This window comes from Pistacia vera, unplaced genomic scaffold (genome assembly GCF_008641045.1).
Source record: "Pistacia vera cultivar Batoury unplaced genomic scaffold, PisVer_v2 Contig878, whole genome shotgun sequence".
NCBI classification, from domain to species: Eukaryota; Viridiplantae; Streptophyta; class Magnoliopsida; order Sapindales; family Anacardiaceae; genus Pistacia; species Pistacia vera.
Window position 1 is genome coordinate 809,672 of NW_022196754.1, and position 23,546 is coordinate 833,217.

The following is a 23,546-nucleotide window of genomic DNA, read 5'->3' on the forward strand; positions in this document are numbered from 1 at the left end:
TGCTGAGATTTATGGGAGATGCAATGTAGCTATGCTTGAACCATCATCCTATTCAGAGGCAGCCAAGTCAGAGGCATGGAGAATTGTGATGCAGGAGGAGTTGTCCATGATAGAAAAGACTGGAACATGGAAGCTTGTGGACATACCTGCCGATAGAAAAGTGATCCAGGTTAAATGGATCTTCCAGAGAAAATTGAACCTTGATGGTTCTGTTTTGAAGCACAAAGGTAGACTTGTTGTCAAAGGCTTTGCACAACAACATGGTGTAGACTTTCAAGAGACATTTGCACATGTTGCTAGACATGATACAATTAGGTTAATCCTTGCATTGGCAACTCAATTCAAGTAGAAAGTTTACCAAATGGATGTCAAGTCAGCATTCTTAAATGGTTGGCTTGATGAAGAAATCTTTGTTGAAAAGCCTGAGGGACACGAAGTCAGAGCGAAAGAAGATAAGGTTTATTTGCTAAAGAAGGCTTTATATGGCCTAAAACAAGCTCTAAGGGCTTGGTACAACAGAATTAATAATTACCCGGTCAGCCTAGGATATTCAAGTAGTCCAAATGAGCATTCTTTGTATGTGAAGAAATTTAATAAAGATGTGATCATGGTTTTCTTGTATGTAGATGATTTGCTAGTGACAGGAAACAATTCCATTCAGGTTGAAGTGTTTAAGAAGGTAATGCACAAAGAGTTTGAGATGACTGACTTGGGAGAGATGACTTATTTTCTTGGAATGGAAATACATCAATCTCAAAATGGCATTTTTATATGTCAAAAGAAATATGCTAATGAGATGCTGAAGAAGTTCGGGATGGATAGATGTAAATCAATTGGCACACCTTTGGTGCAAAATCAAAGGTTGTGTAAAGAAGATGAAGCAGCCCTGGTGGATGAAACAAATTATAGAAGTTTGGTTGGGAGTTTGCTGTATTTAACAACAACAAGACCTGATCTAATGTTTGCCACTAGTCTCCTATCAAGATTTTTGAGCAAACCAAGTGAGGTTCAACTTAAAGTAGCTAAGAGAGTGTTGAGGTTTATCAGAGGGACAACAAATCATGGAATCTGGTTCAGGAAGTCTGAAAACTTCAGATTGGTGGGCTATACAGATAGTGATTGGGGTGGTTCTTGTGATGATATGCTAAACACACTAGGGTATGTTTTCTTGTTAAATTGTGAAGCCTTTTGCTGGTCTTCCAAGAAGCAAGAAATAGTGGCTCAATGCACTACAGAAGCTGAATACACATCAGCTGCTGCTGCAGTAAATCAAGCTATATGGTTGAGGAATATGCTGAATGATATGGAGGTAAAACAATGTGAGCCTACTGAAATTTTTCTTGATAATCAATCGGCTGTAGCTATGGCAAAGAATCCAGTCATGTATGGTCGAACTAAACACATAAAAATCAAGTTTCATGTAGTGAGAGAGGCTGAGCAATGTAGGGAAATCAGATTGACTTATTGCAGGGGAGAAGATCAATTGACAGACATCTTTACAAAGGCTTCATGTAAGTCCAAGTTTGAAGATCTTAAACTTAAACTTGGTGTCTCAAGCAAAAATATCAAGGAGGAGTGTTCAAAGTGATGATATTTTGCTTGAAATAAACTTTTTGATTGTTAAACTGAAGTTGGAAACTGGTGGCAAAAAGCAGAATTTGAAGTGGTGAAGTTAGCCTGGGAGCAGTTCACCGAAGCTGGTTTTTAGGCATGCTGAAGTGATTGTTTTCGGTGAATTTAGCATACATTAAGCTGCCTAATTTATATCATGTTAATGTGATGTAATTTGAGTTGCTAAAGATGTATGGTTAAGATGTATTTTGGCATTAAAATATGTTTTAATGTTAGGTACAACAATGGCATTAAGATGTATAAACTTTGTTGCTTCTTAATGAATGAATACAGAACAAAAGCAAGTCTTCCACTCTCTTATCTCTTCTTTCTTCTTGTTCTATCTCGTGTACTTAGTTTGTGTTCAAGCTCCAATAACCAACAGCTTTATTCATGGAACTCGTCAGGTGGGGCAGATGAAGTTTCCTCTAAGTGTCACTGGGGCTCTTTTGGAGATGGTAAATTATGGCTATTTATTTGAAGCTTTCATTATATAATTTTTATCTGTATTTATTGTGTTCCTATGTTTATCTGTACGTTCAATTCTAGGTACTATATGGCAAATTTGTTTAGCTGATGAAGTTGTCTCTCAGTTTAGAGGCTCCTGTTGGTTCAGATGGTTCAACTGGAGAGTGATAAAGGAGAGAAATTAAAAAGGGACGGTTGAAACTGGAAATGTGTGCTCTGTTTTCATTCATTGAACATGGATTACATTTATGCAAAAACAGTCTACTGTTCTTACCTATACAACCTACTGTAGTGGATGAGATGTAACATATTTGAATTTAAATAAAATCTTACACCAAAACATGTCACAAAAACATCATAATACTTTATCAAATTCTGCAGCATCAACTACTGCACCCGAACAGAAACATGAGCACTTGGCACCAAAAAAGTTGTTTGAAATCTTAGCTAAACAATGTTGCATTTCCAGCAAGTTATCATCATCTTCAACACTCCTCCTTGATAATCTTGCTGGAAACACCAAGTTTGAGTCTTAAATTCTGAAACTTGGTTTTAGCCAAAGCCTTGGTCATAATGTCAGCCACCTATTCTTCACCCTTGTAATGAATCAATTTCACCTTTCCATTACTTTTTGCCTCTCTCACAGCATGGAATTTGATTTTGATGTGCTTGGTTTTGCCGTGTAAGATAGGATTTTTGGCCATTGCTACAGCTGACTGGTTGTCACATAAAATCACAGTTGGATTCTTCTGAGTTTGCTTCAAATCCACCAAAATTTTCCTAAGCCATATGGCTTGGTTTGTGATAGCAGCAGCAGAAATGTATTCTACTTCTGCTGTGGACTGAGCTATGGTGTCTTATTTTTTGGAAAGCCAACATATAGCTCCTGAATTCAAGAAGAAGATATAACCTGAAGTACTTCTCATATCATCAATGCATCCAGCCCAATCACTATCAGAATACCCAACAAGCTGAAGGTTTTCAGACTTCTTAAACCATACACCAAGATCAGAACTTCCCTTAATATACCTTAGCACCCTCTTGGCTGCCTTGAGATGAATTTCACTCGGGCTGCTCATGAACCTGGAGAGAATGCTTGTTGCAACTATTAAGTCAGGCTTGGTGGCAGTCAAATACAATAGACAACCAATCAGACTTCTATAAATTCCTTCATCAATCTTCACAGCCCCATCATCTTTGCTCAACTTCAAATTTACAACCAGTGGAATGTCCACTAGTTTGCACCTGTCCATGTTGAACTTATGTAGGATTTCATTAGCATATTTTCTTTGGCTAACAAATATCCCATGTTGAGTTTGGTTGATCTCCATTCCAAGGAAATAGGACATTTCCCTTAAATAAGTCATTTCAAACTCATTGTGCATTGCCATATTAAACTTTTCCAACTGAATTGCACTGCTTCCCATGATGAGTATGTCAAACCGGTCGTCACGGCCACAAAATTAAACCTAAATTCTGTAGTTAGCGGTAAGCAGGGTTGAATCCACAGAGAGCAAGACTAACGACCTAATTTATATTTGAGTTAACGAAAGAGAAATTGGCAAAATGATTGATTAAAACTAAGGAAACTAATTACTTGCAGGAAATTAAAAGCATTAAATAAATTGCTAACTAAAACAAAATATTAAGAGAGTTGTCGCTAAGGGTTCGGTTTGACTCAAGACCAACTCTCACAATTCCTCTCCTTGCTCTTCAATTTCCTAAACCTACAAAGCTAGGCAAATCAATAGAAATATCTCCCGGCAATCTAAGTATAATCTATCCTGTCTCCCCATCGTCTTAGTTACAGATCGATTGGTTAAAGACTATCATTGACTAACTGAAAAATGCTAAACCCTTAAACACCACTAATTGGTACAACGTTAACAAGTACAACCTATCAACCTGTATCATCCAATCAACTAATTACACAACAAATGCATTCCTAGTAGAAATGATATTAAACGCTATTACAACTTGATTGCAATTAGTACCGAAGCAATTTAAAGTCATAATCAACATTCAATAATCTCAAACCGATATTCAATTATGTGAAAAGTTATATAACAATAAACGCTCTCAATGGACATTATCAATTCAGCACGTCGAGCATTAGAATAATATTAAAGCATCGCAAACAAACTGAAACGAAAACAAATATAATCTGAATACAAGAAACTTAACCAAATGTCCAACATTCGGGCTCATCCAACTAGTCGAGAGCTGATGAGGAGATCAATGGAGTCAATCTCGATCTCGCCTACACCGTAACGGACAACCGGGAACTCAGCCGCTCATGGTGGTGATGACGGAGGCTGAAACAGTGGAAACGGAGCTGATCATGGCGAAGAGGAGGTAACCGACAGCGATATGATGCGAAGAAGGGCCGAAAACGACCAACGGACAGCCCGGAATACGAACAGCCGCGGTTCGCCGGAAAACGTTAATTTTCCGGCGGGTCTTCGGAAAACGGTGGCGGAAATGGGATCCGAAGGTACCAATGGAAAGCTCTGGTGATGGGGAGTTCAGATCAGGTCCTGGGGAGGTGAGAAGTCGCCGGAAATGAGCAGGATCTGGCCTGGAAGATGAAGAGTCGCGGCGGCTAAATCACGGATTCCGGCGGTTTTCGCGGCGGCTGAAGCTAGGGAAGTGTAGATCCGGCTGTGGGGAAGTGAGATCTACCCTTGGGGAGCTGGAACGTCACCGGAAAATGGCCAAAACTGGCCGGGAAGACGAAGAGTCGCGGTGGAAGACGAAGCGTCGCGGCGTGGTGGTTCTCCGTGGTGGTTTGCCGTGGTGGTTTGCCGTGGCTTTGACGGGATGATGATCTGTGGTCGAGGAAGATGAAACGTCGCCGGAGGTCGCCGGAAATGGAAGATGAAAGGTCGCCGGAAAAGTGAAGATGAACAGCCCCCTGGACGCGATCTGCACTTTTTTCTTTTATAGCACATATTGCAAAATTTCAGTTTAGTCCCTGCACAATTAAAAAGTGACAAAATCAGCCCTTTAAAACATGACATTTTACCCCCTAAACAGCATAAATGAGACAAAATCACCCTTAATCCATAAACCACAACCTAATATCAACTCATATACTTTCCAAAATCATTCCAAACATGTTAAATTCATAAGAAAAATATTAGGAAGTGATTTTCATGAATAAATTCATAAATTCTTTAATTGTCTCAATATACTTCAATTTAATCACAAATGGGGTATTTTTATCACCAAAATAGAGTCACTTTCATGACTCTAACAAACTCCCCAACTTACTCTTTGCTCGTCCTCGAGTAAAGTTAAAGGAACTCTTTCAACATTCTCACAAAACCATACACAACCATATTCATCAACAACCAAGACATTCATCAAAAGGTAAAGTGAAGAATTTGAACATAACAAGTAAATAACACAATCCTAAATAAAGAACTAAAGTTTCTGTCAAGATTTGCCTATCTCCATTCAAGCTTCTCAAACACACATTTCATATTCATATCACAATGTTAAAATGTCATGCAAAACTCCCCAACTTATGTACACGCAACATAATGCTCATTTTCCACACAAGATTTTGACATATAATTTCTTTTTCATTCATCACCTTTTTTTTTTTTTTTGTCTTAACTTCTTAAGCTTTCTAGAAGGTCCGTGTAACGGGCTTTAGGTCAATGACTCCCAAACCAGATGGCTATAGGGCACTAAGTGTAGAATACTCCTCGAACTTACTCACCCGAACCAACTAGGCTACAAGTCAAGACTTTATTTCTTTATTTCTTATAAAGCTCATGATTTATATAATGACTTATTAAGCTTTCTAGAGGACCCATGTAACGAGCTTTAGGCCAACCGCTCCCAAGCTAGATAGCTTTAGGGGATTAGGTGTAGAACACCCCTCGGGCGTACTCACTCGAGTCAACTAGGCTACAAATCAAAACCAAATCATCAAGCAACATTTAAGCACTTTTAACACACGCAAGATAATAAATGAAAATTTGCTCCATGGGCATGTAAAGTATGTGGGAGACTTGCATAAACACTAAAACACATGACATTTACACAAAACAGTGTCTAACCACAATTATGGACAAACCTAGCACAAAACAGAACCAATAGTTCAATGTTTAAAACCATGTTGCACAAAAAATTTTCAAAAACCTCACAAAACCTTTCAACTAGCACTTTAATTGCTTCTAAAATGGTAATTATGCATGAATTCATGAAAAATTTTAAAAATAACTCACTTTAGTTCACTTTAACCACTTTTGGACTTACAAGAGTAAGATTCAACATATTTTCAACAAAAACCTACATCATCATGCCACAAAAATTTAAGCACTCTGTTCAACACACAATCTCCACAAAAGCATCATCAACAACACTTCACAAAAAATATCACAATCTCCACAAAAGCATCATCAACAACACTTCCCAAAAATATGATCAACAACATACTCCACAAAATAAAAATCAATCAACACTCCCCAACTTAAAATGTCATTGTCCTCAATGACCCACAACTACAAACATCCTCCTTAACTTAGCATCAAATGATCTCAAATGGCAATATGATCAATAACATTAAAATCGTCCAACATATTTGAGAAACAAGAAATCTAACAATAATAGCATATAAGGTGCAGAGATACAACTTGAGGAACAATGGTGGGGTTGTCACCAACAGAGTTTGTGGAGCATGCGTAAGTGTAGCCTTGGACTAGTTAATGGGTTTCCAAACATGACAATTCTTGCAAAGACAAAAACAACAAAAACATAAAAGCAATAAAAACATATTTAAAAAGGTGGGTTGCCTCCCACTAGCGCTAAGTTTTAAGTCTTCAGCCAGACCGAATGCAAACATCAAGTTCAAGGTGGTTGAAGTGTTGGCGGTGCCTTACATGACCCTCGCCATTCAGCAACAAGTAGGGTATCACGAGGTCCCAAGAAGGCATATTTGAATTTAATATGCCATTTCCTTATGTACAAGTCTTTTAAGAACTTAGCATAGGCAGGTATGAGCTTAATGACATCAAGAAGTGGAATACCAATCAGCTCTTGTCTAAACAGCTTGACTATTTCCTCCATCCTAGTAGTTTTCTTAAAGTTGGATGCATTATTCGACTCTAGGTATTGAGGACAAGGTTCTATCGGCATGTCAAATGCAGGGGATGGTTCTTTCTCCCCAACTTCCTCGTTTTCATGTCTCGGCACACCTAACTCTATGGTTGGTTCTCTTTCACTCATCTCGGCTTGGTTTCCCTCTAAGCTCTCTTTCTCTCCAAACTCAGCATATAATTCCCTCTCAAGCCTAGATTGTTCATGACACCCCATTTGGTGAGGTGTACCATTTGGATTATCTACAACTTCACTCAGCAAATGACCTTCCTCTCTCTTATAAACCACTTTAGTAATTTGACCAATTCGGGTCTCTAGCTTACTAATAGATTGGGAATGGGAATGTAATTTCTGATAATGTTGCTCTAAGTCATTGAACCTAGCATTCATGTCATCTTTTTGTTCTTGCATGGTTTGGAGCATTTGAGCCATCATTGATTCTAATGAACTTGGCACTGGAGTAGGCTGCTGGACGGGGGGCGGGATCCTAGGTTGGGCAGGTGGTTGGACTGAACACATGTCCCAATAATTGCCCTGTTGATTGGAAGAACTATATGGCATATTATGGGAGACATTCTGAGATTGTTCATGCTTTCATGCAAAATTAGGATGGTTATGCCACTCACTATCAAATGTGTTCGAATACGGATCATTCCATCTCTTGAAACCTTGTGCATCTTGCACTTGCTCCTCAAAAGTGTAGGGAGCTGGTTCCTCAAATGTGTACTCAACAGCTAAAAGGTCTGAAGGCATAGAAAAGACATCCTGACTTGGCTTACCGGGTGGTGGTTGCCTAGAAGCTTGCCCTTGTATGGATATGAACGTGTCAAATTGATAGGCTAAAGACTCCAACTTGGAGTCTATATCGTCCAAGGGAGAAACCTCATAAATGCCACCATTCCTAGGCGGTTGCCCTATGATAGGAATCCTAAAAGCTAGATGGTTGTGCATGGGATACAGATTATCATCCATCCTACGTGCTTACTATTTTCAAATCCAAGGGTACTAAAATTGGTTGATACTACTATCTACCAAGCATTCTAAAGCTAAAAAGATTAGAAAATATCACAATCGGGTCACGCTTAAACTTTGATGCACATGACACACTGCAGCGTTTCCCCAATTGCGATCTTCCTGCAAAATAAAAACAAAGAAACTGTCCTAATGAGAATTAAAAAACGTAGAAAAATTAGACTTAAAGTATTTACAAACCCAAATACACACAAAGTCAAAAGCACGTTGCTCCCCGGCAACGGTGCCAAAATTTTGTTGGACCAGTCGTCACGACCACAAAATTAAACCTAAATACCGTAGTTAGCGGTAGAGCAAGACTAACGACCTAATGTATATTTGAGTTAATGAAAGAGAAATTGGCAAAATGATTGATTAAAACTAAGGAAACTAATTACTTGCAGGAAATTAAAAGCATTAAATAAATTGCTAACTAAAACACAATATTAAGAGAGTTATCGCTACGAGTTCGGTTTGACTCAAGACCAACTCTCACAATTTCTCTCCTCGCTCTTCAATTTCCTAAACCTACAAGGCTAGGCAAATCAATAGAAATATCTCCCGGCAATCTAGGTATAATCTATCCTGTCTCCCCGTCGTCTTAGTTACATATCGATTGGTTAAAGACTATCATTGACTAACCGAAAAGTGCTAAACCCTTAAACACCACTAATTGGTGCAACGTTAACAAGTACAACCTATCAACCTGTATCATCCAATCAACTAATTACACAACAAATGCATTCCTAGTAGAAATGATATTGAACGTTATTACAACTTGATTGCAATCAGTACCAAAGCAATTTAAAGTCATAAAACATTCAATAACCTCAAACCGACATTCAATTATGCAAAAAGTTATAAAACAATAAACGTTCTCAATGGACATTATCAATTCAGCACGTCGAGTATCAGAATAATATTAAAGCATCGCAAACAAACTGAAACAAAAACAAATATAATCTGAATATAAGAAACTTAACCAAATGTCCAACAATCGGGCTCATCCAACTAGTCGAGAGCTGATGAGGAGATCAATGGAGTCAATCTCGATCTCGCCTACACCGTAACAGACAACCGAGAACTCAAACGCGCATGGTGGTGATGATGGAGGCTAAAACGGTGGAAACGAAGCTGATCATGACGGAGAGGAAGTAACTAATAGCTATATGATGCGAAGAAGGGGCGAAAATGACCAACAGACAACCCAGAATACGAACAGTCGCACTCGCCAGAAAACGTTAATTTTTCGGCGGGTCTTCTGAAAAATGGTGGCGGAAATGGGATCCGAAGGTACCGATGGAAAGCTCTGGTGATGGGGAGTTCAGATCAGGTCTTGGGGAGATGAAAGGTCACCGGAAATGAGCGAGATCTGGGCTGGAAGATGAAGAGGCGCGACGACTATTTGGCAGATTTTGGCGGTTTTTGCCGCGGCTGAAGCTTGGAAAGGGTAGATCCGGCCGTGGGGAAGGAAGATCAACATCCAGGGAGCCCAACTGTCACCAAAAAATGGCAAAATCTCGGCTTGAATGCGAAAAGTCGCGACGGCTGAATGCGAAACGTCACCGAAACTTCACGTGATTTGCGGTGGTGATGGTGGCTGGCGAAGATCGATGCACTGGAAAGGGAGACGACCCGACCTTTCATTTTCTTTTATAGACAAACTACTAAAATATCACTTTGGTCCCTGCACGATTAAAAAGTAACAAAATCAACCCTTATAAATATGACAGTTTACCCCCTAAACAGCATAAATGAGACAAAATAACCCCTAATCCATAAACCACAACCTAATATCAACTCATATCCTTTCCAAAATCATTCCAAACACGTTAAATTCATAAGAAAAATATTAGGAAGTGATTTTTGTGAATAAATTCATAAATTCTTTAATTGTCTCAATATACTTCAATTTAATCACACATGGGGTATTTTTATCACCAAAATGGAGTCACTTTCATGACTCTAACGAAGTAAATCATCTACATATAATGATACAATAATGAATTTCCCTTCCAGCTTTCTCACATATAGTGTGTGTTCATTTGGGCTCCTTACATATCCCAAGCTAATCAAATGATCATTGATTCTACTATACTAGGCTGTAGGGGCCTGTTTTAGGCCATATAATGCCTTCCTCAACAAATAAACTTTGTTCTCCTGCCTTTCCACTTCATATCCCCCCGGTTGCTCTACATAAATTTCTTCATTGAGCCAACCATTTAGGAATGTAGACTTGACATCTAATTGATAGATTCTCCACTCAAATTGGGCTGCTAAAGCAAGGAGAAGCCTAATTGTATCATGCCTGGCCATGGGTGCAAATGTATCCGGGAAGTCTACTCCAAATTGCTGAGCAAACCCCTTGACAACCAACCTTGCTTTATGTTTGTAGATTGATCCATTAGGTCTTAATTTCCTTTTGTAAATCCGTTTGACTTGGATTACTAGGTATGTCTACCAATTCCCAGGTGCCATTCTTTTCAATCATGTTTAACTCCTCCTCCATTGCATTCCTCCAAATAATTGACTTAGCAGCTTCTTTATAGTTTGCAGGTTCAAGTAAGGTTGCATTACACCTTTCATAAACCTCTACCAGAGGCCTAGTACCTCAGACTGGAAAGTCATCATCAGAATTTGTCTCCTCTTGATCATCATGTTTGCCTACTACTGAATCTGTCAACTGCCCCTTTGAGTCTTCTTCAACCTTATTTTTCTCCCAGTTCCAGACCCCATTTTCATCTACTTTCACATCTTTAGTGATGTGAATTTACTTAGTTTTTGGAACATAGACTCTGTAGGGCTTGGACTGCTCACTATAGCCAATGAAGATTCCTATCATGGCTTTGTCATCCAACTTGCTTCTCCTGACTGCAGGGATGAGTGCATAGCATACACTTCCAAAGATACTCAAATTTTCAATCGTAGGCTTCACTCCATCTGAAGCCTCATAGGGTGTTTGATTAACTAAGGCCTTGGTGGGAAGTCTATTGAGCAAATAGACCCCTGTGTTCACTGCCTCTGCCTAAAAGGACTTGGGCAACTTCTTCTCAGCAACCATGCACTTAGCCATTTCCATAATAGTCCAATTCTTTCTCTCACTAACTCCATTTTGCTGTGGAGTATAGGGACTACTAAATTGATGCACAATTCCAGCCAGCCTGCAAATTGTTTCAAACTCACTTGAAGTGTACTCACTCCCATTATCACTTCTTACTGTTTTGATACTAAGTCCAATTTGGTTTTCAACTTGTAGCTTGAATCTTCCAAACACAACTGCAACTTCATTTTTTTGTTTCAAAAAATAAACCCAGCACATCCTAGACCAATCATCAATGAACAAAACAAAGTATTTACTCCCATTTAGTGATGGTGTCTTCATAGGTCCACACACATCTGTATGGATAAGTTGGAGCTTCTCAGCAGCTCTCCAAGCTTTGTTTGCATGAAATGGCTATCTACTCATCTTGCCAAGTTGACAAGTAGCACATATAGCCTTAGCCTCTCTGATTTCTAGCAGGTTGTGGACTAGAGTTTTGGTATGAATTTCTCTAAGATCGTGATAGTTGAAATGGCCCAATCTTTTGTGCCATAGTTCAGACTCATTTACATCAGCAGTATAGGCTTTAGGTTCTAGTTTTTTCAGCCTAATAGGGAAGTTTTTTCCCATCATTCTAACCTTCATTAGTTCATTGCCTTCACTGTCCAGAATTATGCATGATTGGTCCTAGAAATGCAGGACATAATTCCTTTCTAACATTTGTCCCACACTAAGTAAATTATGACTTATATTAGGTACATACAAAACATTGGGAATTAGTTTAATACCTGACCTTGTTTGCACAGCAACATCTCCTCTCCCTTTGACATCCACAAACTCTCCATTTCCAACTTTAACTTTGGAATGGTATGCCTTGTCCAAGTTGACAAAATCCTACAAGTTTGCTGTCATGTGGTTGGTGCAGCCTTTGAGTTGCACAACATAAAGCCACAAATAATTGCTCAGATTCTGAATTTGGCTGCTGATCTTTAATAATTTGTGCTTGCTATGGTGGCTGGTTTGACTTGTTTTTGCACACCTTTTCAATGTGGCCATATTGCTTACATGCTCTACATTGGAGATTTGGTCTGTACCAACACCTTTTTTCTGAGTGGCCCTTCTTCTTGCAGTGAGAATACGGTGGAAACTCTCTCATTCCACTTGATTTGCTCCACTGGTTACCTATTTTCTCCTTCCCTTTTTTATCTCCAGCAAACCTTTTACTTCCTCTTTGACCAGGTCTGCCTTTAAAGCCTGCCACCATTGTACCCTTGCTTGAATCCCCTTGTCTCAGTAATCTCCTTTGCTCTTGAGCTTGCAAAGCATGCACCAATTCAGTGAGTGTGATTTGAGACAGATCCTTTGAGTCCTCAAGTGAAGAAATCTTGGACTCAAACCTCTCAGGCAGGCATACTAAAACTTTCTCCACAATTCTCTTGTATGTTATTTCCTCACCCGACAACCTGATTTTATTCACCACATTCATCAACCTATTTATTAGCAAAAGGATAAGACGGTGCCGTTTCTGCTTGGCCTTTTACTAAATGCAAAGTGACGTCATTTTCTAAGTCATCATTTACTTTACTCTTTCTCAATTGTATAAGAACAAATCTCAGATGTAATCTCTATTCATTCAGTTAGAAACCAAACTACTAAAATTCTGTTTCTTTGTGTTTCTCTCTAGAAACTTCAATTTATCTTTCTCAAGCTAACATGGTATCAGAGCCATAGACTAGCGTCAATGGCAAATTTTTGTTCTTCTAACAATTGTACCAGTAACTTGAACGTAGTCATGCAGAGCTCCTCGACTTCTTTCTCTTCAGCTTTTCCGACAAGTCTCCACATTGTTCATTCGAAGCTCACACGAGATAATTACGAAGACAATTACCAATTCTAGAAGTCTCAAATTCTTTCTACAGTAGGAGCACATGAGATTGATGGCCACTTAACAGGCTTTATCTCCTGTCCAGAACCTTTAATTGTGTCTAAGCCTGAAATCTTAGTTGAATCAACTGAATCTAGGTCAAAAGATGAGATAAAATCTAGTATTGGACATCGTATTAATCCAGCTTATTTAGCTTGGAAACGTACTAATAAGTTCCTTGTTACTTGGTTATTAGCATCTATTTCAGAGTGCATGTTTAGCTCTGTGTCAAAATGTTAGACTTCTACTGACATTTGGCTTACACTTGAACATGAATTTTTGAGTGATTCAAAGGCTAGAGCTCTACATTTGAAAAGTTTATTACAAAATACTCAAAAAGGAAATTTAATAGTTGGTGATTACTTTAAAAAGATGAAAGGAATTGCCGAAAGTTTGAACTCCAGTGGTCAGGTTGTGTTGGATAAAGATTTACTTCAACATATTCTGGATGGATTAGGACCAGAATTTGATGCTGTTGTCATCAATTTAACATCTAGAATTGAATCTAAATTTGACTCTGTTACGTTGCAAGAAGCACAATATTTGCTGCAAAAGTATGAAATGCGTATTGAAAAATTCAACATTGTGGATTTCCCAAACAATTCAGTACATCTTGCTGCAATCAGTAATTCTGGTAATTCGTCAGGCATATCTAGCTCATCAAATGGAACTAATACTTTTGTGCTTGCCTCTATTGTAATACAATACCTACTTCACAGCCGTATCAGATCTATTCCTCTCATTATATACCACCCTCTGGATTTGCGGGTTCACCTAGTCATTTTCATCCATCCTCTTATTCAGGACAGTTTGAACCATAGGTTAATACCTACAAACCATCAAGTTTCAATAATTACAACAGAGGTCATGGGAGAGGCAATGCTAAGGGAAGACCTATATGTCAAGTCTGTAGCAAGATAAGACATACAATAGTCCAATGTTACCATAGATACAACTCCACTTACAATGGAGCTCCTCCACATTTTGGATTTCCACCACAATTTAAGTCTCCTGGCTCTTTCAATTCTGGAAATTCCAGAAACTTTCCTGCACACAACTCTTTTGGACATGGCAATAGGTTTGGATCTGGTAACTTTGGAAATCAAAAACTGCACAATTTTACTGTTGGTAACTCTTACACTGGGAATCAGTCTCAATTTGCACCTAATCCTACTATTCCTCTCATGGATTACACTCTACTCAAGAATTCTCCAGAGGCTAACAACTTACTTCCTCAGCTTCTAATGGTGAAAATTCAGTGTTCAAAGTTCCTAGTCAACAGTCTTTTTCACCTAGTCAGGCTTATTTTGCAGCTTTTCACTTGTCAAATGGTGTTCCATTGACTGGAAACCAGACTACTGCACAGGATCCAACCTGGTATATGGACTCCGGGGCTACTAATCATGTCACATCTGATCTGAATCAAATGCATAACAATAGGAATATGAGGGAGCTGAGCAATTACAAGTTGGCAATGGTGAGTTCCTAAACATTTCTCATATTGGCTTTACATCATTACCTAGTTCCTTGCAATCTAAATGCCTCCATTCGAAAAAAAAAATTGTGTGTTCCTAACATCACAAAAAACCTACTTAGTATTTCAAAGTTTACTAAAGACAATAATGTTGTGGTTGAGTTTCACTCTGATTGTTGTGTTGTTAAGGACAAGGTTACCAAAACAGTCATTCTGCAGGGAGAGCTTAAAGCAGGACTATATCAGTTGAATCTTACCTCTACCTATCCTGCAAAATTCAATGATCAGTCTGTCTCAGTTGGTGTTAAATCTTTTGTGTCTGCCTTACAATCTTAGCCTAGTAAAATCTGTTCAAGTTCATTTTTGTGTAATAAGTCTCTGTTAGAAGACTCTAATAATTCTGAGAATCTTAATGTCAATTGTAAGTCTCATTTGAGTATGTGTAATAATTCCTCTGCTCAGAAAAAAAATACTGATCATCCCTATGTTGATTCCTCTACTGAATTGTCTTATATGAACACTACATTGTGTGAATCTAACCTAAAGGCTGATATGTATTTCACATCTAGTTCTGATTTAAATCTTGCATTTACACATGATTATGATTTAAGTCATGAATCTACACTAGCATTGAACATTCAGACTAATAAGAATTTAGAAAAGAATAATGCATTGTGTGAATCTAACCTGAAGGCTGATACTTATTTCACATCTAGTTCTGATTTAAATCTTGCATTTACACATGATTTTGATTTAAGTCCTAAATCTGCACTAGCATTGAACATTCAAACTAATAAGAGTTTAGAAAAGAATTTAACTTGGCACAAAAGACTTGGCCATCCTCATACTGAAGTTTTCAGTCAGATTATTAGTCAAATTACAGTGTTCCTTTAGTAAAGTAAAAAATTCCTCACTCCATGTCATTTTGTGATGCTTGTTAACTTGGAAAGTTGCACAAAAATAGTTTTCCCTCATTTTCATCTAGAGCTACTGAACCTTTGGCTTTAGTACATAGTGATCTTTGGGGACCTGCTCCTATAGTCTCATTTGAAGGATATATATACTATGCTCAGTTTGAAGATGATTGTAGTGGTTCACTTGGCTTTTTCCTCTAAGAACTAAAGTTGAAACTCATTCAGTTTTTATTAAAGTTCATCATTTGGTATAAAGACAATTTGGTTACAAACTAAAATGCTTACAATCCGATTAAGGTGGTGAGTATAAAGGTCTAATTCCATATCTTGAACAAAATGGCATTATGTTAGGCATTCATGAGCATATGTTCATTCCCAAAATGGAAGAAGTGAAAGAAAACATAGGCATGTTGTTGAAATAGGTTTAACACTACTTGCCCATGCATTCATGCCATTGCATTTTGGTGGTGTGCCTTTGAAACTGCAGTATTTTTAATCAATAGAATGCCTTCATCTGTTCTATAGTTTGTGTCACCTTATCAAACATTGTTTCATAGATCACCCCTTTATTCTTCTCTCAAAGTTTTTGGATGTGCATGTTTTCCTCACATTAGAGACTTTAATCAACATAAATTTAGTTTTTGATAAGAGTGCAATTTATATATTTTTATTCCTTCAATATTATGTTTTTTGTTATGTTTTATGCCTAGTTGAGTTGATTAGAGTTTATTTTGTAAGTTTGGCATATTTGGATAGACTTTATGAAATAATTGAGAAAAGATTAGGAAATTCCAGATTTTTTGTTATTCTGACTAGTGCTGCGTTTTTTGGGTTTTTCATGGAGTCAGATTTCTCGATTGCAAAAGTGTTCTTCAGAAAAAGTAAAGTAGACGAATCAAGCATTCCAGGAAGGTATTATGGGCGAGAATCCGAGTTCGTTTGGGCCCTCATTAGTTGTTGCAAAACTGGACCTGGAATCCTGTTCGCGGAAGGATTTCCTGGCTGAGTATTGAGTCTTCGAATGGGTCTAACTGGAGCTTCAGATATTGAAAGCAGGTAATTCAAAAGCCCAAATTCATCTACATATCTAGGACTACAACTTTTATGAAGTGACCAAGACCAGAAAAGTTCTTTTACATTGTGAGAATCCTGGTGCAAGCTGGATTACGAATTTTGTTTTCCATATCTGATAAGGATTTGACAGTTTTGGAAGTCTATCATTTAGGAAAGGTCTAGGAAAGTAATTTCTGTTTTTCATGGGGCAGAAATAAGGAAAAAAACACATTATTTATTTATGAGTTGTTAGGTTAAACGGGGAGAGAATAGCATTAGAGTTTTGTTTTTAGTTTTTTTTACTTTCTACGTCAATATGTGTGGCTGATCTTTCTTCTTCAGTTCAAGGGGATTTTGAAGCCTGAACTCATGTCATTGGTGTAACTTAACTTCAGTAACATTGTTCTCAATCTCAGATTTATTGGAATTATTTATGTTATTCTGTTTTAATTGTTTATGATTCTTGTTTGGGTGATTTAGTAATGGCCTGCCAAATTGTTTAATTGAAATTTTATCTGTTAGAATTAGGAAGTGTGATACGTAATTGTCCTCTTCTATTCAATGAGTAACACATGATGACAGATGATTACGGACAAGTTTTCAATCTGTAACCTTGAATAACATAACTTAAGTTTAATAATCGGATCTTGCATGATTGTAGCTTGGATTGATTTATTTTCCTAGTGCTTAAGGCTGCCATTGAATTAAATTTAGAGAGCTTATTCTAGGTTGTTCAAGGGTTAGGATCTAATTGAAGAGCTTATTTCAGTAGTGATCATTAAGGGAAATTCGGGTAACAGAGCTTGTTGTTTCCTAGGGTCAGTAATTCCATAATAATGAGATAGAATAACGTTACAGTTAGTTCGTGTCCAATGCATATTTAGGTGGATCTTAAACTGAGAACTGGTTGTTTTTAATTTGATATTTTCTACCATTGGAGATTTATTTGTTTCACTTTAGATTGCATTAATTACAACCCCTTTCATTATTCTGCTGTCGTGTTTACTGTTTAGGATTTTATTTTATTTTCCTGTTGTCTTCGTTGTGGTTATTGGCATAGAATATAGGATTTAATCGAATCATTCCCTGTGGGATCGACCCTGGCTCACCCTATATGCAATTTAGTAGTTAGGTTAGTAAGGTTAATTAATTTGGTGCATTCGGCACACTACCAATTTCCATACTTTGAAATGTGTCTTCATAGGTCATAGTCTTGTGCATAAAGGTTTTAAGTGTTTAATTAAGTCCCACTGGAAAGTTGTTTATCACTCCCAATGTTAGGTTTCATGAAGAAGAGTTTCCATTTGCTAAAAACTGTAACTTCTCTAGTCATTATTCACAGTCTAAATCCAATCTGCCACCTCAGCCTTCATCTACTCAAAACAACCCTGTTTCTTAATTTCCTTTTGTTCATACATTACATAACTTACCTTCAAATTATATAGCTCCTGCCACAGCTGCTCCTACAGAAAACTGTTCTCAACGAAGTCCTACTCCAACAATTGGCAAGGTAACTCCAATCTTATCCTCTTGTTCTCCAAATCCAACTCTTGCCCCTGCTTGTAACAATTTCAATTTTGAATATGTTCCAAATATAGTTTCCTCACCTTTGTTAAACTCATCTATCCCATCCACATCTTTACCTAATCATTCTCTTGTTGTTGACATAGACCCTTCTCACTTTCCAAACACATCATCCCCACATATCACTCACAAACTTCCCACGTGCTCACTTGTAGTTGATTTAGATCCTTCACAATTTCCTGCTCTATCCATTGGTTCTGAAGGTGTTGAGAATCAACATCCTATGATTACTAGAGCAAAGGCGATTGGTAACATAAGAACTGCCCTTATCAATTCTGGATATACAGAGGTTCAACCTGAACCTTCTACGGTTCAAGAGGCTTTAGCTAGTAAAGCTTGGTAAGAAGCTATGCAAAGTGAGTATGATGCTCTTGTCAAGAATAATACTTGGACATTAGTGCCTAAGAGTTCTGATATGAACATTGTTGGAAACAAGTGGGTTTTTAGAGTTAAATTTCATGCTGATGGGACCTTACAAAAGTACAAGGCTAGGCTAGTTACAAAAGATTTTCAACAAACACCTGGCCTGGATTTCTTTGAAACTTTTAGCCCAGTTATCAAACTTCAACCATAAGAATTGTACTTACTTTAGCAGTCACCCATAATTGGGACATACAACAAATTGATGTAAATAATGCTTTCCTTAATGACACTCTGAATGAGACTGTGTTTATGAAGCAACCGGAAGGTTTTGAGTGTCCTCAGTTTCCATCTCATGTATGCAAGCTCAATAAGGCCCTTTATGGTCTTAAACAAGCTCCTAGAGCTTGGTTTGACAACTTGAAAGAGGCACTCTTGACTAAAGGGTTTTAGAATTCCATATCTGATTCCAGCCTCTTCATACTTAAAAATGGGGATTGATAAGAGTGTAATTGATATATTTTTATTCCTTCCATATTATGTTTTTTTGTTATGTTTTATGCCTATTTGAATTGATTAGAGTTTATTTTGTGAGTTTGGCATAGTTGGATAGACTTTAGGAAGTAAGTGATAAAAGATTAGGAAATTCCAGATTTTCCAGATTTTTTGTTATTCTGACCAGTGCTGCGTTTTCCAGGTTTTTCATGGAGCTAGATTCCTCNAGTGCAAAAATAAACAATACCAAGAATTAACGAGGTTTGGTATTATCATCTACGTTATGTGGCGCTGCAGAAAAACTCCACTATTCTTGAAGAATATTACAATTTTTTGGGCAATTATATAAATACCCAAATAAAAAGAATACAGAAAAACTCTCAACTATAGGGTAAGAACCCTTTACAATTAACAAGAGTAGAAGAGAAACTAATTTTTGGGATGAACAACAATAGTACTTGACCTTCTTTACCTAGGCCCAAAAATTCTAAACCCATTTATATTCCCACTTGATGTTGGATTACAAATTATTCCATTCTTATTTCACTAGGAGTGGGATTACTAAATTCCTATACCTTGTGGATTGCTAATAAGTAAATTTTCAACAAATCTCCACCTTGGTGAATTAGCAACCTTCAAAGTTCTTCTGTATTCTTCTGACAAATTCTGCAACACCTTCAGACGCACCAAGTGACGTGATCAAACTCATAGGTTCCATTTCATAGCTTGCCAATATCCTTTACTAGGATCATGCAAATACCAGCTCACAATTCTAACTGCATGTGAAATGTCGGGCCTAGTACACACTATTGTATGCCAATGATCAATCTGATTTCTTCTGTACTTCTGCCCCATCATAAACCTATCAAATTGCTTGTGCCACTGTCTTAGTGACTTCTTCAATAGCGATTTCTTCCATTTGCAAACCCAATTTTCCTTTCCAACCACCCTATAACTATCTGGTTGAGACGTGGAGATTTCCTCTTCCAAATCACTATGTAGAAACACAATTTTCACATCAAGTTGAACTAGTTTAAGATCCATATGTGTTACCAAGGCCAACAAAATCCAAATGGAAGAATGTGTAATTACCGGAGACAATACTTCATCAATTTCTTCATCCTAAGCATATCCATTTGCTACCAACCTGGCCTTCACTACAAGAAAAAGTACTTTTTGCAACCATTTTTTTTGTAACTAGGCAAAAATAGTTACAGATACCCCACATTTAGTAACTAAATTCTAATTAGTCGGCCATAGGAAATAAAATTCTAGGGCCCATTTATTCCTGTCTTTAGCGTCTAAAATTAATATTTTGCGACTAATGTGATTTGTTGCCCAAAATATCACATCAGCGACTAATTTATTTGGTTGCCAATTCTTATGCGAACACAATTGGCAACTAGAATAAGGGATTCTGCAACTAAAATTATGGTTACAGAAAACAATTATTTGCAACTACTGAATAGTTGCTAAATTAGATGCAAATATTTATTAATTAATTTGAAACTATTTTTATTAGTTACAAAATAATACAATTACCAAAATGTTCAAGCTTTTGACAATAATTACAAAGGGCCCAGGTACATTTGGCAACTAATTATTTTGTGCATATTACACCTAGTTGCAAAAACTCATTATAGTAACTAAAATGTATTTAGTCGCTAAAAGTTGATGAATTTTTTTGAACCCAATTTTCCCGGTAAAATGAAAAAATATGATTTTAATTTGTGACTAAAATTACCGTTACGTAACTAATTAGATAGTTACAAATTATCTTCTTTTGGGAATTAAGATTTTTAGTTGTCAAATGTATGATAAATTTTGAGCGTCCCAGGTTCCGCTTGAAATAAATTGAAATTTTGAGTATGTTAAAAAGATAAGCCTTGGGAAAAGTGGCACTGTTATTTTCAACAATGGCTTTCTCCTCTCTCCTTAGATCTACGCCCACCGTTTCTCTTTCACGCGCAGCCGACTTCTCTTCTTCCTCATCCGATTGTCTCAAGGTCCGATTGCCGTCCTCTATTTTTGCCTTCGTTTTTTAGAAGCTCCGTTTGGTTGTTGTTGACTGAACTGAGCTTGGAATCTCAGTAGCCAAGAGTATTCAACCCATCAAAGCCACTACTACAGAGTTGCTACCCATAGTTCAAAGTAAGAATAAAAGGACTTCATTTATTGATTCATAATCTTGGAAACTAGTTTAATAGTGTGCTGATCTGTTTTGTTTTGTTAGAAACACGGAGCAGTGGGAGCACAAAGATTGGAATCAATGGTATGTTTTACTGTGATTGGAACTATTCTTTGTTTTGCTTACTCTGATTGGAACTATTCTGTCCCACGCCACCCACGTTTCTCTTGAACCGAGCTATAGAATGTTATGGCAAATGCGGGTATTTGAGTGACGCATGGGAGTTCTTCGATGAAATGCCTGAGAGAGATGGTGGGTCTTGGAATGCAATGCTTAGCGCGTATATATACGCAACATGGGTTTGCAGAGAAAGTGTTGGTATTGTTTGTAGGTATGAATAAGGCGGGGATTTTAGCGAATGAGATTAGTTTTGCTAGCGTTTTGCGGTCTTGTGGTGGGGAATTGGAGCTTGGTCTTGCGTGGCAGGTTCATGGAGTGATTGTGAAATGTGGGTTTTGTGGGAATGTGACTCTGGAAAGCTCGCTTGTGGATGTGTATCGGAAGTGTATGGTTGTGAGTGACGTGAGGCGAATATTTGATGAGATAGAGAATAAGAATGTTGTTTCTTGGAATGTGATTGTTAGGAGATATCTTGAGGCAGGGGATGAGAATGAGGCTGTTTTCATGTTTTTTAAAATGTTTAGGGAAAATATTAGGCCCTTGAATTTTACTTTTGTTAATGCTCTAATTGCTTGTTCGGTTTTGTCCAAGTTAAAGGAGGGGATGTAGATTCATGCGGTTGTTATTAAGAATGATTTTGAAGGGGATGAGGTGGTTTTGGGTTCCCTTATTAATATGTATGTTAAGTGTGGGAAATTAGAGGATGCTCATAGGATATTTTACCAACCGGGAAAGAGGGGTTTGATTTCTTGGACTTCTATTATGTCGGGATATGCAACAAGTGGGAGAATTAGAGAGGCAAGGGAGCTTTTTAATGAGATGCCTGAACGGAGTGTGGTCTCTTGGAATGCAATGCTGGCAGGGTATACTCGTGCCCTTCAATGGGAAGAGGCTTTGGATTTTGTTTTTGTTATGCAAAAAACAACTAGAGACATTGACTATGTCACTGTTGGGTTGCTTCTAAATGTTTTATTTAAATGTGTGTTTGATTACAATTACAATAACAAAACAAAACGGCAATTAAAACTTCCAGTTTATGCTAGGGTTAATTGCTATAATGGTTTCCTGAAAATGGGTTTATGGTTTATAATTTTGTTGTGATCATTTTAGAATCAAGTCTTGGATAAGAGTGGAATATGAAAGAATTGGCAGACCATTGATTTTAGATTATATAAAGCCTTAGTGAAGGAGGATTTTATGTTTGTAATTTGATCTTCTGCGTTATCTGGTCTGATTTGTATATTATAGGTTTGTTGTCTTGTATTAACTAGTTCATTTATCTTTAAGTACCTTTGGCTGAGTTTTGAGAAATGCATATAAAAGGAAACTGAATCGATTTATTTATGCCCGTTTTGTGTGTTGTTTTATAATTTTGTTGTTACATTCAGTGTATACTGGTCAGTTCTTTTGTAGGTGTCTATTATATTCTTTTAATGACTACAAATTTGAAAATGAAATGTTTTCTTTGTAACGATTGCTTCTGCTTTCTGGTTTAACTGTAGGTTTTTGGACTCATTCACGATCTTGTGGCTGAGGACGTAGTTATAATTTATTCAAGTCTTTAATCCTTCAGCTTTGTAGAACTATTTATTTCTGAATTGTTTGTCACATACTTTGGAGCACTGCATGAGTGTTTGCCTTGTGATCACAAAGTATAAAGATTTCATAGTTTCAATTGTAGCGCATAGAGATTCAGAAGGTTGCGGTAGGAAATCTGTATAGGGCGCTTGTGGTAAGTGTACATGCAATTATTGGTAACACATTATTAGCTGCATTTCAAATCACATTATTGTACGATGGATACCTTTGCTGACTTCATTTTGTTTAATTCATGTTTAACCATGTTTCATATCTCACATTAGTGTTGTTTATTAGTTAGAGATTGTTAATGGTTGCAATACGTATATGTATAGTTGTCCTATTTAATGGAATCATTTCACTTTGGCCTTGTATACTGAAGTTTCATTGGAAGGTTATGCCAGAAAGTTAAGAAAGCTAATATTTGAATTGATGGATTTATTGCGATTGCTTGATGGAGTATGAGTCTGTTAGGAATTGGCTTGAGCAAGAAGGAAAGACTGGGCAGCATTGAAATTCAATGTGGGTTACGGGGTTTCTTTCTTATTCCATTGATTGCTTACATACGCAATTCACAATGATCCAATCATGGTAAAATATTTCTTATGCGTCTCAAA

The 23,546-nt window shown here is 37.3% G+C and overlaps 1 long non-coding RNA gene across 1 annotated transcript; it reads left to right on the forward strand.

Moving 5' to 3' along the window:
- The first annotated feature begins 20,938 nt into the window (after positions 1-20,938).
- On the forward strand, positions 20,939-23,313 carry LOC116119242. The gene is made up of 3 exons (XR_004126346.1): positions 20,939-21,194; positions 21,277-21,315; positions 22,854-23,313. It is a non-coding gene; the product is annotated as an uncharacterized LOC116119242 (long non-coding RNA).
- Positions 23,314-23,546: the final 233 nt, after the last annotated feature.